The sequence below is a fragment of the Pavona decussata genome, unplaced genomic scaffold, assembly GCF_977016875.1.
Source record: "Pavona decussata unplaced genomic scaffold, jaPavDecu1.1 SCAFFOLD_34, whole genome shotgun sequence".
In the NCBI taxonomy this organism is placed as follows: Eukaryota; Metazoa; Cnidaria; class Anthozoa; order Scleractinia; family Agariciidae; genus Pavona; species Pavona decussata.
Genome location: NW_028145457.1, coordinates 598,295 through 611,659, shown reverse-complemented (window position 1 = coordinate 611,659; position 13,365 = coordinate 598,295). Strand labels below are relative to the sequence as shown.

At 39.7% G+C, this 13,365-nt stretch overlaps 2 pseudogenes; one reads left to right on the top strand and one right to left on the bottom strand.

Annotated features, from left to right (window-relative positions):
- Positions 1–1,553: 1,553 nt before the first annotated feature.
- On the bottom strand, positions 1,554–2,686 carry LOC146484336 (uncharacterized protein KIAA1958 homolog; annotated as a pseudogene).
- A 4,235-nt stretch (positions 2,687–6,921) lies between these two features.
- LOC146484335 (uncharacterized) lies at positions 6,922–12,882 on the top strand (annotated as a pseudogene).
- The last annotated feature ends 483 nt before the right edge of the window (positions 12,883–13,365 follow it).

The following is a 13,365-nucleotide window of genomic DNA, read 5'->3' as shown; positions in this document are numbered from 1 at the left end:
TACCGAAAGTTTATTTGATCCAACGTCCGATACATCATAGCAGTCGTTCGTTGACTTGTGAAGTTGCCAGTTGATACTGTTAGCCAAATAGGGTTGCCGTGTGTTGGTAGAACGGAATTCTGTTCATGCACCATTGATTGCGAAAGCAATGCTTATGTTTTGCGGTGATCAGGCAAACACGTATGTGAGATGAAAATCGCTTTTTTGTTGGATCTAATATAACATCAAGAATCGCCTTTAACTTCATTTTAAACGAAATATTTTAAATAGGTGATCGATCGACGCCTGTGAAGTTGCGAGATACGATTAGGTGTTAACAGGAGATTGGCGATTGCATCCTGTAACCTTCTAAATTTATTCCGCTTAGGGCTGTGAGAAAGATAAACTTTTCCCTGAAAACTTCTTCTTTATAAGAAATTTGAGCTGTTCTGAATTGTTCCGAAGAGAATCGCTTTCCACCACCGCGCGCTCTGTCCTAATGATTGGGGAATAACTGCGAAACCTAAGGAGGATAAACCTTAACCAAAGAGAACCCCAGCTACTCTGTAGAAAAGAAATGTTTACATTTCAGTTCTACTCTAAGCGGCTCAGGAATTTCGACGGAAAGTATAGCAAAAGTAGAAAAAAAATTGAAAACTCACCTTGTTAACAACTAGACGTGCGATGAACCAAAGAAAGGGTGGATTGGTTTCTTGTTGTTATTCAATCGTGTGGAAAGCAAGCTTTATTCACATGTGTTTTGATTACCATAAGAATAAAAGGAAGATAAATCTCACGTCACCGACCTGAAATGAAACGGCGCCCACGAATTCCATCCACAAGACGTTATTATTACAGCCAGCTAGCGGGGAATTATTGACCGTCAGTTTCTCCTACCCGCCAGTACCCATCCGGAGTGAACTTGAGCAATTGAAGCAATGTTTAGTTCGTATGGTTTTTATAAAGAAATAGTTTTCAGGGGAGAGTTTATCTTTCACACAGCCCCAAGAGGAAAAAAATTGGCTCACGGATGCAATCGCAAATCTTCTGTTAACACCCAAATGCATCTCGCAATTTCACAGGTGTCGATCGATTACCTATTTCAAATAAGTCGTTTAAAATTAAGTAAGAGTCGATTATTGACGCAACATTAGATCCAACAAAAAGGCGATGTTTATCTTACATACTTATGACAAAACATATGCATTGCTTTCAGCGCAATCAATGGTGCATGAACTGAATTCCGTTCCACCAGCACACGCGACTCTATTTCATTTTGGCTAACAGTATCAACTGGCAACTTCACAAGTCAACGAACGACTGCTATGTTATTGGACGTTGGATCAAGTAAATTTTTGGTAATCGCACATTATGTTGGAACAAACATTCACCTCATCTACTCAAGGTTCCGGGTATGCATCAACAATCAGAAACAATGCTCAATCTTTAGTTTTTCAATGGTCAGTGAAATGATTACTTTATAAACGTGCTTAGAGTTATAACACTTGGCAGTTTTTCTATCATCCGGCATCGATCCTATAAACTTCAAAAAGATAACTATATTGACACTTGCATTATACTGTACGATGCACAGGAACTCCTGCTCTATCTAACAATGTCACTGAAGTCGCTCTTAGACAATGGTTTGTATAAACTTGCCTTAGGTTTGCTGCTATTGATATTTCTTCCATCATGTTTCCTAATCTGTTCACGCCGAGCGGCGCTCTGTCAAACCAGATTTCATCGCTAGCACAGAATTTTCTTTTCGGCCTCTGAAACAGTGCCTCTTCACCTGGATTAAGAACCTCAATTAACTTTATTAGGAACTGAACTGGACAGATGGCCTCACCAGTAGAAAACGTTTTAGGATCCGTTTCGTAGACCTTGTCACTGAGCCCGCCGGGATGAGTTTTAGTACTTTTCTCACGTTTGCTCGGCCATTTCAACATATTTCATTACACTTGCGTCTTTCTTGAAAACTAAATTATTTTTTGTCAATCTTCGTTGGTTTTCTCGACCTCTTCGGCAGAAATATAAGTTTATATTTAAAACCAATTCACCCTTAGTAATAAAATAGGCGAATCACAAGCGAAAACACCGCTTTCGTAACATTTTTGTATGTCCTCGGGCTGAATGCTAGCATCGAGGCTAGCATGATGTTCGACTTTAGACGTACCACTTTCCTTGATTTTTTTTTTTCAGTTTCGCATTCAAGGACTTGTTTGCCGTTTTGAAAATAGGATCAGTGATAATACAAAATGTCTTTCCAACTGTTTCTGAAGTCAAGTAACGGTTGATTCCCGCTCTTATTGCCACTTGAGCTGAACGGCTGTAGTCCTTTTCTTCGCCTTGTTTTAGTTCTTGGTAAAACAGTCACCGCTCGGCCAATATTTCTGCACTCAAGTTCTCCAATTCTTCATACGGATATTTCAATTGCAGCCATTCTAGATTGTAACGAAAGAAAAATAGTAATTTTACTATAGTTTCATTCAGCTTATGCTTCAGAAAGCCCGAACGGCGAAATCGCCTGTTTAACGACAAGAAGTTTTACAGAAAAACACGGACAAGATTTCGATTGTTTTGTTTCACTTTTACCTTTAAAAACGGAAACACCCAAGGCTGTTTGTCTCTTGGTGTTAGTTGGAATCGAGTCACTGATGATTTGAGGGAATTCCTCTTCTCCAGCCTGTGCAAACCTCGAAGCCATTATGTAATTACAATGGGGTGGAATAAAGTATTGTTGTTGTTGTTGTTGCACGACTTTCATGAGTTATGGCCAATACTACGCTTTCTGAATGTGGTGCCGTGACGTAAATAAAAGTCATGTGATCGTTCTTAACTAATGGGCGCGCGCGCATTTTGATAGAAAACTCAGATCGTATATTAAACAAAAATAAACCCCTCGCTCGACACATAAGACGTGGAAATATTCTAAGTCCCCTTGATAAGATGCAATTTTCTGTCTGTAAACGGACCGAAAAGTGCCTTTACGATCTGTACAAACCGTACGGATCGTCAAAACCGTACAACGGTTTCACCCTGTCGCTGAGGTGAAATGTTAAAATATTCAATTCTCCATTATGAGATGTAATGTTCCGACCGTATACGGACTGAAAATTGTCTTTAAGTTCTGTCAACGTTAAAATATTTCATTCCCCATAATGACATCCAATTTTCCGACTGTATACGGTCCATACGGACCGAAAATTGTCTTAACGTTCTGTCAAACCGTATCAGTTTGTCTATATTGGACATGACTCCCGACATGACTGCGGGAATTCTGTCTGTTCAATGACTATGATTATTTTTAAAACAAAATGTAAAATTTTTGCTCAGTTTCTAACTTACGAGCTATCTTACCGGTGGTAACTAGAATCAAACCTCGGATTCTTTGAGGGAAATATACGCTGCTCAGTGCTGATCAATTCAGAAGAAGACAACTAAGGTACTTTCATCACTGTTAATACTGAGTAACGAAGTAATCGATTTTCGCAAACGCGCTATATGACAGGATGTTTACACCAATTTCAACTCTCTGATATGATCTGAACCACTGTCTGAAACACCGAGTTTGACATCCGAGTGAGCGCTCTTTCAATGACTTTGTTAATACAGTGGGGTGTAGATGGGGTTAAGTGATAGCTGAGAATCGGCCAAGATTTTAACTGACAGCTGAGAAATGGTCGAAAATTTTACTGATAGCTGAGAAATTTTAAGTTACTGTGAGCAGAGATGGATAAATTTCCTCTGAATACCTTGTCGATATCACTCACAAACACTTTTAGCACAGTTAACCCTGATGGGAACATCGCTAACCGTTACTAAGCTTGCGTTACGAGAGTTGCGTGACTAAAACTACCGATTATCTTCTCGACAGGCCTATCGGCGAAATAAAACCGCGTGCGCCAGATTTCTTACGCAAGCATTTTTGAATGCTTCGTGACGAAAGATCATGGCCTTGGATGAATTATCTGGAATTGTGAAAGTTGTACTGAGCTTCTTTCGCCACGGCGAAAAAGACGCTTTTGAATGGCATCGTAGTCGAACTTTGGTGAGCTGCGAAGAGCATACATGTAGTTAACAGACGTGAAGAAATATCTCTCCAAATTTTTTAGGACTCAGGCCATCCCAATAAAATGTTTCGTTTCCAATCGGCCCGTCTCTTGTGATGGTGGGTCGGTCGGTCGGGCAAAAAAGAAAAAAGAGAAAAAGAATGAATACTTGAAGGGGTCTGGGTTCCAGAGAAGACCGGGCTGAGAAAGAAAAATGTGATGGTATATTAAACTAGGTTCATGGGACAAACATCCTGCATACTGCAGGCTGGAAATATACCATCACATTTCTTTCTTATACCACACGTTTGACATTCAAATCCTAGCAGTATGCAGGATGTTTGTCCCATGAACCTAGTTTAATGGCCTTAGCTCCCACGAGTCTCCTGTAGCTCAGTGGTAGAGCATCCGAACTAGTAATCGGAAGGTCTTAGGTTCGACTCCTGATAGGAGCACTCGGATTTCTTTTTTCCGAGTATGCCTGCGTCACTTTCTAGAATAATCATCATTCTCAAGACCGGGCTGCTAAGTAAGAAAGCCTGGTTACAAAGTCAACTCGAAAACGTTGTCTTTTCGTTCGTTATTCGTCATCTACAATAACAGACAGTAATTCATATGCACTTGTGATAAGATTACGTAAAGAGAAAAGAGTTATGGCCTTACTTCGGCTGAAGTTCGTTGACAAGAACTTGTCGTTTCAAGAAGTATTTACCGATGTGTATAATGGAGATTTGGGTGTACGTGTCAAATGCAGAGTGGGATTTAAGAAGGCAGGAGATGCAGAACCGAAAGATTTTTGTTTCAGTCGATCTCGCTGAGAATGTTGGAACAATCGTTAATGCCCTTGGCGCGAATTTTGTAGATATCGACGTTGTAGGCGAAGAACCACAGGCAAAAGCTGCCAACCCATTGAATGCTTTCGACATTTTCATGACAGCTGTCGCCACAAGGACACTTCCGCCGGAATTAGGAACAGAAGAGCAAACAAATCCTACTCAGTGGGTGGAACTGCACAACCACATTCTGCAGCTTGTAAAGATTATGTACCCTGGTGCAGGTTTTCCTTCTGCAGAAGTGAAATCTTCAGTTGCGCTTCCTAAGAATGTTGTTTGTCCTCTATTTTAAGGTTACCCGGTACCTTCAGAGGTGTCTTTAGAGGTGTCTCGCGTCCAAGCGATGTAGCGCGTCCGGTTTAAACTGTAGATACCTGAACCCTTATATCAAATTAAAGCTTATAGAGCTGGCTATCCAACTAAACCAAGAATTTTGAAATAAAATGAATTGCCGAATTTTTAGCGCTGTTTTCTCGAATAAATTTTTTTCATTTGGAGGAGCCCCTTCAAAGAGCTAAAACTCAAAAGGAATTTGTTCGTTTGCCTTCAAATTTGGACAGTAGCTAGTTTAACATATAAACAACAAAAACATGTCTGCAAATTTTTTCTTTCGAAATATTTTTTCTCCGAGAGCGATTTTTGTACGATTACTCCACATTTTTTTCATCCTATTTCGAAAATGCTCTATAACTTTTGACTGCGATTGAATATGGCAAAACGCAGACACGTTTTTTTAGCGCTTTGGGTCCGGAAACTGAGGAGCAAATTAAATTAGGAAAAAACAAAATTCACTTTGACTTGTAGCTTTAAAAAGGTGATTCGGACGCTCGCAATTAGAGGTCGTAAAAAAATTCGACAATTTATTTTATTTCAAAATTCTTGGTATGGTTTGATAGTCAGCTCTATAAGCTTTAATTTGATATAGGGGTTTAGGTATCTACAGTTTAAACTGGACGCGCTACATCGCTTAAACGCGAGACACCTCTTAAGGTATCGGGTAACCTTAATTTAATAATGGTATGATATTTGATATTAAAAAGATCGTGTGCTTGTAAATTAAAGTATTTGCTTCTTTGACTAGTGAATCTGGAATTTTTTTTTTTTTTTTTTTACTTTTCGAAAAAAATGGGTCGGTCGGGCGATGGGAAACGAAACATTTTATTGGGATGACCTATAACCACGAACAGACTAGAAAACATGGCATTGGGTGTTACGAAATGAAACTTTACCGCTCGACGAAATCCAGTTCGGGAAAAACGGAAAATTTCGCAAGTTAATTGGAAATGGAGCTTCCAAGCCTTATTTCTAACTATTTCTAGCGAGGGATGCAGCGAACTAAATTGGTGAGCGTTTTTATCTGTAGATCGATAGCTGCATATATTTACGAATGCATGAACTGTAGGCAAAATATGTCGTTCAAAAATTAATATTATGAGTTTTAATAATTTTAGATAGGTAATGCCATGTATAGATATGAAAATACCTTAATTAATTGTTGTTGTTGTTGTTGTTGTTGTTGTGTTTGCGACAGTTTTCACGCTGTGTGATGTGTGTCGTGTCTTTGTGTGACGTTGTTTTCCCTTGCCTTTTGACTGTTACTTTGTGGTGAAAAACGCAAATTTCCGAAAACAAATTTCCGTGGAAAAGGCGGAAGTTTTTTGGATAAAGCTGTTTCTGCAGCTTGTTCCAGGATTATACAAAAGACGATTTCTAAAGCACTCAGCGTTGTAATTATTATGTCAGATCTATATGGAATATCTCCATCATCAAGCGTGACTGTCAATGCAGCCCCTAGTCATTTCAAGCATTGAGTCAATTCTTTGGCTCCTTCTCGGCAGCGACCACTACATGTAGTAATACTGAAGAATTTTTTTCGCTACTATCCCAAAACGGGACGTATTAATGTATTGAGGCTGTTGTAAATGATTCAAGTCACCCGGGATCTGGGGTAAAGGGAGTGGCTACATTTGGAAGGAACGTTGTATTCACAGACAGAAATGCTCGCAAAATCAAGGAGTATAATCCACAGAGCGGCACTCCGCGAGTCATTTTGGGAGATGGACAAAAGGGAGAGCGTGATGGCAGAGGTAAAAGCTGCAAGTTTGTCCAAGTTAATGGGATGTGCACTTTGCAGAAGACCATCTTTCTTACGGATGTCACCACTGGCACAATCAATTAGCAAGCTGGTGTCTGGCCTAACAGGAACGGTTCCTTTCTAAACTTGATTGGTTGCCTTTACGACGGCTTCGGAATACACGTGAAGGGTATGAAGAAAGACAAAGTAACCCTTCAAAAGACCTCACAAAACTTGGTCTAGCCTCCCACGCAGTAGTTTTTAGGGGACTCGTATTACCTTCTCCCCACCTACCTCCCCAGGAGGTAATACGAGTCCCCTAAAAACGACTGCGTGGGAGGCTAAACTTGGTCAGGATTAACAATTACTTTGAAAGCGCCGTTGCCAAAGTAAAGGAGCAGTAAGATTTGAAGGATGCATCAACAACGAACGGTCCTCAGGACACCATATCTAAGAAACACAATGCTCTCTCGGGATTTTAACTAAGGGATTGAATCGGTTAGTTGACAACTTAAAGAATGTTAACGTTTCGTACACTGATAATGTTAATCTCGAAACACTGCGAACAACAATAGTTGAAAATCTTCATGCCGTTCCCCACATCAAGCATGAAACATTCAGCGTTTTGCAGTTTGATGCCTTTGATTTTGGATCAATTGTCAAAGAATCTATGAAGCGGATTTCGCGTTGGTCAGCGAAGTATTAGATCCATGATAAATCTTACTATGCCGTGCCACAATTCTAAGAGTGATGTTGCAAATGGCCAGATAGATGAGTATGACACTGATACTGTCACTGATGTTGATTTAAGTGAAGACAGTAAGGTCCACGTTAGGCCTGCTTGTAGGACAAGGTCGGGAAGAGCTGCACGGGCCTATCTTACCATTGATTTTGGTCCCATGTGTAACTATGATAATACTTCAGTTGTTCTTATTACATAACTGAGTGAAACCATTCCTTATAAGCCCGGTGGCTTCCCTTTGGCTTCCCCGCCATTAGTGTTTAAATAATTACTTTTTTCTTGCTTGTGTACAACTTATGGCAAAACAATAAACTAAACTGAACTAAACTGAATCTTCGATTGGATATTTGAGAATGTCAGATCTTTCAATTTTTCTGGTGTTCATTTCAGTGTTGTAGTAATATTATCGCCATTTAATTGTTTTCTCAGTTTCGTTGGCTACATGTTTTTGGTGAAGCATACCTTGTTTATATCTGGGTCAATGAAAATGTATTCTATAACGTAAGGTTTTCGCCAGCACTGAGCAAAGCTGGTATATAAACTGCTTTTGACGCTTTTTTTAAAACGCTTTGGAGGTCTTTGGAAGCTCGTAATTGAGTGGTCGGAATGTATTTTGTATTGTTTGGTGATGCTCGAAAGATATGGAAAACACTCAAACGTTCTTCGAAAAGCTTATTGACGTCTATTATACTAATTAATTTGAGACTGAGATGTGTCAAAACTTAACTGTCAGCTGAGAAATGGCAGAAAATTTAACTGATAGCTGAGATTGCAGTACCCCCGCGCAGACCCTCCGTTTAATATGCTCATAAATTATCAAGCCCAAATCATGACTAAATTACGCGCCTTCCTAAATTCATCGAAATACGGAATAACGCTTTCCTCGGAGCTGAAATTGGAAAAATAAAACTAAACGCAGACACAGGAGCCTATATGTCAAGCATCTGTTGCTTTTTTACCTCCTTAAATATATTTCTTAAAACTACTCTATTCCACTGGCCGATGTCTTCCTGTAGACACGATTCGTGGGTAGAGCAAAAACGCAGTTGGAACCAAAACAAATAGAACGTCAGTCAAGTTTTGTGATTTCCACTTACCAGCTCTTTGTAGCAGATCTGAAGGGTTGGATCAGTTCAAGTCTGACTTGCTTAATAATTAAGTCAGCTCTCGGTAAAACATCGTACGCGCCGGGATAATCACTGAACCATAAGAATACTAATTAATTCAAATATGGCTCAAACACTGTTGCTATAATAATTTTCCCGCCACAATTTAATTGACGTTTAGATAAACGTCATTCGATAACAAGCTTCGTTCCACAGCTGATAGGATGTCTGGTTATAAAGCTAATATTCAAGTTGCATATATGGCTTCTGTCTTGTCTATCCCTAACTATTTTTTGTTTGAGTGCACTAAACCACCAACAATAGGATCGATTCGGTTGAGGAGCATAGAAAGCAAGACCGCAGTGAAGCTGGAATGTATGGCGTACCATCTCCGCCAAAACTCGAAGTTGTCACGAAACATCTAACTTAAGACATCAACATTAGACTTTATGATGCCAACATCGATCCCCAAGTAAATCAACCTCTAACTTTGCAACGCCACATCCGACAACATGAATAAACTTTCAACTTTAAAATTTGTCCTTATAGTTTATGCTATGTATTGGACGTTGGATAAAGTTAATTTTCGGTAATTGCACATTACCAAACTTTCGCCTCATCTACTCAAGGCTCCGGCTGCGCATCAACAATCAGAAACAATGCTCAATCGTTAGTTTTTCAATGGTCAATCGATGTATGGTCGGTAAAATGATCACTTTATAAATGTGCTTAGAGAATATAACACCCGGCAGGATTTTGCGAAAGATAATTATATTGAGCCGTGGTCCACATGAGAGTCTCCCAGCCGCAGAGAAAATTTCAGAATTATCATATGGAAATCACTCATACAGTGGAACATGCATGATTGACTCTGAATATGGACACGCAAAAGTGTCCGTATTATCCGGGTTTCTGTATTAAGCGGACTCAGAATAAACGTCACGACACATGTTTTATTGATACAGACTCAAGCGTACCAACAATCCTCGCATCAATCGTACATTGAGTTGGCAAGACATGATAGCTTCAATCTCGCCAATGATGCCATTGAGCGCTCAACTTATAACGGTTCCTTAATTTGTGAGCACTAATCCATGACTTTGTATCGAAGTATACAAAAATAAACCCCTCGCTCGTCACAAAAGACGTGGAAAAATTCTTAAGTCCCCTTAATAAGATGCAATTTTCCGGCTGTATACGGACTGAAAAGTGCGTTTATGATTTCCGACCGCATACGGACCGAAAATTGTCTTTACGCTCTGTCAACGTTAAAATATTCAATTCCAATTTTTCGACTGTATACGGTCAATACGGACCGAAAATTTCTTAACGTTCTGTCAAACCTTGCGGATAGTGCGGCTGTTGTTCAAACCGTATCAGTTTGTCCATATTGGAAATGACTCTGACTTTATTAATACAGTTTAGGGCCTGTGTAGACGCGGGGTTAACTGACGACTGAGAATCGGCCAAAATTTTAACTCAGCTGAGAAATGGCCGAAAGTTTACTGATAGCTAAGAAATTTTAAGTTACTGTTAGCCGAGATGGATAAATTTCCTCTGAATATCTTGTCGATATCACTCACAAACAGGCCACTTTTAGCACAGTTAACCCTGATGGGAACATCGCTAACCGTTACTAAGCTTGCGTAACGAGATTTGCGTGACTAAAACTACCGACTATCTTCCCGACAGGTCTATCGGCGAAATAAAACCGTGCGCACCACATTTCTTACGCTACCTTTTCTTTGAAAACTTCGTGGCGAAAGGTCATGGCCTTGAGTTATACTGAGCTTCCTTCGTCACGGCGAAAAAGACGCTTTTGAACGGCATCGTAGTCGAACCTCGGTGAGCTGGAAAAAGCATAGAATGTTAACAGACATGAAGAAATATCCACCGTTTTTTTAAGGAATCAACGAACAGACTAGAAAATATGACATTGAGTGTTACGAAATGAAACTTTACCGCCCGACGAAATCTAGTTCGAGAAAAAAAACGGAAAATTTGGCAATTTTAACCCAAAGTCAATGGGAAATGGAGCTTCCGAGCCTTGTTTCTAACTATTTTTAGCGAGGGATGCAGCGAACTAAATGATAAGCGTTTTATCCGTTAATCCTGGCCACGTTTTGTGAGGTAGTATCTAGTGTCTAGTGTCTGGTGACTAGTGTCTGGCCGAATGCATGAACTGTAGACAAAATATGTTGTTCAAAAATTAATATTATGAGTTTTAATAATTTTAGATAGGTAATGCCATGTATAGATATGAAAATACCTTAATTAATTGTTGTTGTTGTTGTGTTTGCGACAGTTTTCACGCTGTGTGATGCGTGTCGTGTCTATGTGTGTTGTTGTTTTCCCTTACCTTTTGACTGTTACTTTGTGATGAAAAACGCAAATTACCGAAAACAAAGTTCTTTGGAAAAGGCGGAAGGTGTCCGGATATAGCTGTTTATGCAGCTTGTTCCAGGATTATATAAAAGGCGATTTCTAAATTAAAGCACTCAGCGAGATAATTATTATGTCAGATTTATATGGAATATCTCCATCATAAAGCGTGACTGTCAATGCCACCCCTAGTACATTTCATTTCAAGCATTGAGTCCATTACTTTGTGGGATCTCTTTGGCTACTTCTCGGCATCGACCACTACATGCAGCAATACTGGAGAATCTTTTTTGCTATTGTTTCCAAACGGGACGTATTAAAGCTGTTTTAAATGATTCAAATCAACCGGGATCTGGGGTAAAGGGAGTGGCTACATTTGGAAGGAACGTTGTGGATAAGCGCTATATAAGTGTTATTATTATCATTATTATTATTATTATTATTATTATTATTATTATTATTATTATTATTATTATTATTATTATTATTATTATTATTATTTCAAGCATTGAGTCCATTACAGTGTGGGATCTCTTTGGCTACTTCTCGGCATCGACCACTACATGCAGCAATACTGGAGAATTTTTTTTTGCTATTGTCTCCAAACGGGACGTATTGAAGCTGTTTTAAATGATTCAAATCACCCGGGATCTGGGGTAAAGGGAGTGGCTGCATTTGGAAGGAACGTTGTATTCACAGACAGAAAAGCACACAAACTCAAGGAGAATAATCCACAGAGCGGCACTCTGCGAGTCATTTTAGGAGATGGACAAAAGAGAGAGCGTAATGGCAGAGGTAAAAGCTGCAAGTTTGTCCAAGTTAATGGGATGTGCACTTTGAAGAATACCATCTTTCTTACGGATGTCACCACTGCACAATCAAGCAGGTGTCTGGCCTAACAGGAACGGTTTCCTTTCTAAAACTGCTTGGTTGCCTTTAGGGCGGCTTCGGAATACACGCGAAGGGTATGAAGAAAGACAAAGTAACCCTTCAAAAGACCTCACAAAACTTGGTCAGGGTTAACAATTACTTTGAAAGCGCCGTTGCCAAAGTAAAGGAGCAGTATGATTTGAAGGATGCATCAACAAGGAACGATCCACCGGACACCATATCTCGGATACACAATGCTCTCTCGGGATTTTAACTAAGGGACTGGATCGGTTAGGTTGACACCTACAAAAATGTTAACGTTTCGTACACTGATAATATCAATCTCGACTGCTAGCAACAATAGTTGAAAATCTTCACGCCGTTTCCCACTTCAAGCATGGAACATTCAGCGGTTTGCAGCATGCCTCGGATTTTGGCACAATTGTCAAAGAATCTATGAAGCGGATTTCACGTTGGTCAGCGAAGTATTACACCCATGATAAACCTTACTATCCCGTGCCACAATCCAGTATGCCACTTTCAGCTGTCTCCATAACAACAACACCTTTGCCGTCTGAGAACAATTTCAAAGGAGAGTGAACAAGCCTTCAGAGAGTGGGTTGAGAACTATCGCCCGGTACGAAAGAGAACGCTTCGCAGTGATACGACGAAGGACAAAGCTGGTGCCTTGCCACCAGCCGTGTACTTCAAGACCATGGAATGTCTAAAGTTAATTACACTGAAGAGCCTGAAGAGGTCAATGGAGGTACTAGCAACTAAACTGAAGAGAGTGACTTGCCTCACGACTCATGACGCAGAGCTTTGTCCAAATAACGTTTGTTAACGAGGAGGATTTCATGGTTGCAAGTTCTAAGAGTGATGTTGCAAATGACCAGATAGATGAGTATGACACTGATACTGTCACTGATGTTGATTTGCGTGAACACAGTAAAGTCCACGTTAGGCCTGCATGTAGAACAAGGTCGAGAAGAGCTATCTTACCATTGATTTTGGTCCCATGTCTAACTATGATAATACTTTGTTCTAATTACAAAGCTGGGGGAGCCCATTCCTTATGGGCCCGGTGGCTTCCCTTTGGTTTCTTCGCCATTAGTGTTTAAATAATTAGTTTTTTTTCTTGCTTTTGTACAACTTATGGCAAAACAATAAACTGAACTGAACTGGATCTTCGATTGGATATTTGAGAATGTCAAATCTTTGAATTTTTCTGGTGTTCATTTTAGTGTTGTAGTAGTATTATCGCCATTGAATTATTTTCTCAGTTTCGTTGGCTACATTTTTTGGTGAAATATACCTTGTTTATATC